This window comes from Neolamprologus multifasciatus, chromosome 7 (genome assembly GCF_963576455.1).
Source record: "Neolamprologus multifasciatus chromosome 7, fNeoMul1.2, whole genome shotgun sequence".
NCBI classification, from domain to species: Eukaryota; Metazoa; Chordata; class Actinopteri; order Cichliformes; family Cichlidae; genus Neolamprologus; species Neolamprologus multifasciatus.
In genome coordinates this window covers 54,887,648-54,893,215 of record NC_140445.1, presented here as the reverse complement: position 1 = coordinate 54,893,215, position 5,568 = coordinate 54,887,648, and the positions used below count along the sequence as shown (strand labels likewise).

Sequence of the window (5,568 nt, the reverse complement as noted above, 5' to 3'; positions counted from 1 at the left end):
CCCCCCCCCCCAATCATGTTTTTGAGGGTGTATTTTAAAAAAGGGGAAAATTAAACTACACCAAGCTAAAATGTTAATCACATTTCATTTTAGACGCGTCTAACCATTTTTTCCCCTGAGTTTCAGTATCTTATAAATAAAATAATTACATTAAAATTACATTATGGGATTGCACAGTTTTGGCAGATACTGGTTTCAGGCACCAGCCTTCAGCCATGCAATCCATCATGTCCTTCAGTCCATTGAGGGCATTTTTGTGAAATGATTTTCCAAACTACTTTTAGGTTTCTTTAATGTTTAAGTGCATTCATTTGTTGAATAAACTGTTGAAACTCTGATCTGATTATTAACAACAGTATAGTAATTTTTTTTTATTATTTTTAATCACTGCTTAAATGACTTAACTGGGGACTGTTTGGCTTACTGTGTTACAGAATGAAAACCTAAAGTCTATCCACAGAGGGACTGTATAAGTCACATTACAAAGAAATTAAAGCTTTGTCAAATGTTTTCACTGGATACAACAGTGGTCTTGGAGCAGCTGCGTTTGGGAAAACACTAAAATCAGAGGACCAGCAGATCTAATTTTATTCCCATAAACTGCGGTTCACAGCAAGAGGGTCCCGGGTTCAGTTTCCAGTCTGGTTTAAATCCTTCTGTGAGGGCTTTGTATGTTCTCCCTTTGCCTGCCTGAGTTCTGTCAAGACACTTTGCCTTCCTGCAACAGGCCATTCACGAAAGCCCGTGATAGACTGCAGTCCTGATTTCCAGGGTGTACCCTGCCTCTTGCTCTATGACACTGGGAATAGACTCTGTCTTGTTTAAACACCACAAGAGATGTTTGGCTGACTTTATACATAGGTAAGTTAAAAACCAGTACTTGTGTTTTTTCAAGTGGTTCAAACCTTTGTAAATTTCACTACTTCAGCCAACACATTTCAAAAGACGCAACTTTTACATTAGAGGCAAACTGGGTCTGGTGCTATCGAAGACTGTAGCTTTATATTACCACAAGTAGCTGAATGAAAATAGGAAATATCCTCAGAACTAGGATTTTTCATCATACAACTTCAACAAATGCAAGCGATTCAAACTTCATGCACGAATCATGGTGCACTGCTTTCACCAGCCACGGGTGAGTGGGTATTGGTTCCTTGCAAGCACAGTCATTGTGCAGAGCCACACAGAAACATGTTCGCTGAAATGAAATCTCAACCATAGCTTGTAAAAATGTATCTGCACTCACTGTCAGACAATGACCAACAAATGCAACCGGGAGTCATGACCCTCGTATCAGTTGTCTGCTAGCCGAATGGCCCAAAACATTATTGTTGCCCCTGGTTGAGTCATCGGATAAAAGCCATTGGGTTCCCAAACTGATGTTGCCCCAGTCAGGAATGCTCATGTAACTGCACTATGTATGTGAATTATACAGTTCAAACGACATGAGAGACGAGACAACACCACGGCCACTTGCAAACCCACGTGCTCATATATGCCAATTATTGATCATCCTGTTTTTATATAAAGCAACATATTTCTGAAAGTTAAATATTTGTGGGTTGGCCACTTTTAAAACGTTTTAATTAAAAAACATATTTTGGAGATTTAGATTTATCAATGTGTATTACAGCTTTAGCAGTATTTTTCATCATCAAACCTACTAACAGTTTTTCAGAGAAACTTGAATTGTTTAGTTTATACAAACCTGCAATTACAATCCACGTATTAACATTTTATATGTAAGAGTTTTATTTTTTAATGTTTTTTTTGACAGATGAACCATGAACCTCCCTGACAGATGACAGAGAGCCACAATTTAAGGTCACACAAAGCAACCAAGATAATAAATAAGACAAACAGTGATAAAAAAGGCATCACGTGCAATGCAATATAAAAATAAAAGCAAGTCTATAAAAATGCATCAAATGAAGGTTTATGATTTCGCTACCCTTATCTCATTGCAAAGTTGAGGGAGCCTGATGGTAAAAGAAAGGCCATCTTTAGATTAAAGTCTTGACTTTGAAACAGCCAGTAGGCCTGCACCTGAGGATCCATGGCTGTGAACTGGTTCATATCATCAGATTGCACAATTAGGTTAATCTGCTGCAATGCTGTTTCCTTTGTCACTTCTTTAAGTGGTATTATAGAAACCAGCTGTGGCGTCCATGCTTATGCATCCTTTATCAAATGGATGCAAAATCAAGCCAAAGCCTCCCTTTTCCGTGCTGTCCAGTTAGAGTTGGCTGTTGGCACGGAGGCAACCCTGACTCATTTTACTGTAAGCGACAAGTATCTGGCTGCATTTTTCACCAAGCTCAGGTAAACAGTGGAAATTTGAGGAAGTGCTTTTAGAACACACAAATTGTCTAACAAGTGTTCTCCAGTGACCGACACTGATGGAGTGCTTCTGGGGGGGGAAAAAAGGCAATAACAGATGCTCTAAGAGCTGGGAAAATATTTTGGTTTTAAGTCCAGTAATAATTAGTGTGACTGCCAAGTTACTGAAAGTTTGTGACCTTTCTGTTATTCTGACTGTATCCATGAGCACCTAGTTACAGCATGAAAACATCCTGCTCTTTGCCGTCACAACAGTTTTTCCTGTCAGTATTAGCTCTATAGCAGCTCCTTGTTGCTTCAGCGCAACCATGTAGACAGGCCTGACTGCTCTCCAATCCAAACATGTCAGCCTCACCATGTCTTTTCTGCAGGCACAAGCCACCCTCTGTTTGTCACTAAGGAACAAACACATGCGTAGTAAAGGAAAGCCCTAACCTCAGCCTCTGGAGTGTGAGTCCTCTCAGTTTAAAGAGCTACTCAGCATGGCTACCAGACCCTTCCAGGAGGGGCCTGGTTAGTGGCCAGAACCTGAGTCCACCCAGAGTCCCAGCAGAGCTGTGCAGCCAGTGGCTGATGGGCTATGTGAGAGGGCTTGTTACACACACCCTGGTTAAGAAACAGCTGGGGGTCCAGTTCAGGCAGGGGGCTCTGCCCACGGATCAGACGCTGGATTCTGTCTTTGTGACTCCATGCTGGCAACCTCATGAATGTTTCAGTGAAGTGCTGTGAGGTCTGCCTGAAGAGCCTGGCCTAATCCGGCACTCCTCGAGCCATGCTGCTTCACCTTGCCATGGAGACGCGGCTTCTCATCGAGGGGGCTGAGATGTGGTCAAGCAGAAGCAGATATTGAACTTCCTGGGGGCTGCTTTCGTTTCTTCCCCCTAGTGCATAGAAAGGCAGGTGGGATTAGAGCACTGGGGCATCCAGCTTTTTCTCTCTCTCTCTCTGACTGCTAACAATCCCTGTATTGAAATCCTGTCAGCACACTGCTTTGTGTCTTCCATTTGCATTTTGTTGTAGTGTGCATCTCGAATTGCTCGCTATGCTTCTCGAATTGCTCCATCTGGCAAGCATCTTGCAAAAAAAGGAGATCCATCCAAATACTAATAAGGCCTCTTTTATACGGAAACTTTGGTGCTTTTGTCACTTTGCAAGTCCGCTTAATTTTTCTAACCCGACTTAACTGAATAATGAGAAGAGGTTGGCAAATGACAAACTGACCTGAGTAAGAACAAACATCAGTGCACAGAGTGTTGTGACATGCGAGTGTTATTCATGCACAGTCAGCAGGGCTGTCTCTCTTTCTCCCTGTGGTCATTGACTTCAGCTTGTAAGCTTCCTGTTTCCGATAATTAAAGGTGAAGCGTGTGTGTGTAAGTATGTGTGTGTGTAAAGAAAGGGAGGCTAGATCATGAGCATGTTGCCTAACTATAGACTACTTAACGAGCAGGCGCATCGATAGCCTTTGCCCCGTAGAAAGCGCTAGATGCTGCTGCTGCCCACTCGCTGACTAAGTAAAGGCTACATTTGCATAATTATCTGTTTAATTGGTGGGCCACTGCCAGAAAACTGACCTTTTTTGGGTAAGCAGTAGCATCCACACTAAATTTATTACAAAGATACGGGGGAAGAGATTACAAAGCAAGCAAACTGCCAGCTCATGGGTTTCTTCTGCTTAACCTGATAATCGTTTGCGCTCATAAACACTTTTCTGCCCACGCACATTTGCAGGAGATAATTTGCCAAGTGATTTTAAAGCAATCATGTTGCTCTGACGTGACAAGAGTATCCGCTATGATTGCAGGCTTTATCATGTTGCCGAAAATAAAATCTTTTTTTCAGGAGGGGGACAGAGTCTGGTAAAGTTTGCTTTACTGCCAAATGCAGTTAAATGAAGACAGGTGTTTTTAGTTCTCAATGATAAAGAATAAATGTGATTTTTTTTTTTTTATTGTAAAGAGTTTTGTCTCTGCTGAGCGTCAACACGTGATAAGGTTCCCATCTGTGTTTTACAGTCCAGTGACAGTGGAAAAGCATTAATGCCCCTCCCCCTTTCCTGAGCACAAATACCCCCCCCGCCCCACCATCTCCATCCTGTTTTCATCTCCCAGGCTTCAGCTGTGGCCCTGTGAAATGCTCTAAAGCTGAACAATTAACTGAGAGACTGTGAAAACGATTCATGTAATTAATATTTTGTGCAAAAAGAAGTGGCAGAAGGATTGGGAAAAAAAAAGAAAACATAAAGCTAATTTTAATTGAATCTATCCCTGGGAACAGGTCAGACGAGCATGCTCAATTTATCTACGCTATCGAAATCCCACTGGCCGGTGTAGACATAAAGGTGTGCGCGCGCGCGCGTGTGATTTGTTGCTCCGAATAATCGCGTTCGCATTCTCCCTCTGAGAGGCCGTATTCAAGCGTACACATATCTTTTTCTCCTCATGCTGGCTCGGTGCAGTGGGAAATGCAGTATTTAGGAGGAACTATGCAAGAAACTGTTGAATCAGTAACTTTGTTCCATGCGACGCTGCCTAAGCTCTGCAGGGTGTTGTGCTTTGGAATACAGTCTCAGTTTCCCTCAGTGGCGAAGCTTACGCTCACTCTGTGTGTAGGCTATCAGTGGTGGGTAGAGGGCTCCTTTGAAACTGACTATAGTACGAGTGTTTGTGCCTACTGCTGCTGCATTTGCTGCGCTGGGCAGCTTCTGATCAGCCTGAGCCTTGCCTGCAGAGAGCTGGCACAGCCTCCAATCCTATTCTATGTTCAAAGGTAAAGCAGACCTCTCATAGGCCCCGTCTTTGATGTGCTCTTCGACACTAGAGTCATATCTCTGCCACTGCACATCTCTTGGCAGACAACAAGAGCCAGTCCAAGGGAAGGAAGAAAAGAAAAAAAAAACTTAATTTGCCAGTCACAATTCATTTCTACAGACATGGTTCATATTCAATTGCGGGCCTGTTTCTTGAGCCTGTTGGTATTATTTACGAGAGGAGCACAACAACGGCAGAACAAAGTGGAGAATTAAAAGGGCTGCTGCATTTAAGCCTCCAGTGCTGGTTGGTTGGGAAGCTGAGCCAGGATTAGTGGTAGAACAATGGTTTCCTCACAATGAGCATCCTCCATATAGCACATCATTGTATCTGCTGCAGATGGAAGGCTCACCTATAAGCATGCGAATGAGACTAAATTTACCGCTTCTTCATGAAATTGGTGGGTTTAAATGACACA

At 42.8% G+C, this 5,568-nt stretch overlaps 1 protein-coding gene across 1 annotated transcript in view; it reads left to right on the top strand.

The window, feature by feature from the left end:
• roraa (RAR-related orphan receptor A, paralog a) overlaps positions 1 to 5,568 on the top strand; it is a 187,084-nt gene that overhangs the window by 30,237 nt on the left and 151,279 nt on the right. The gene's annotated exons all lie outside the window — the stretch shown is intronic.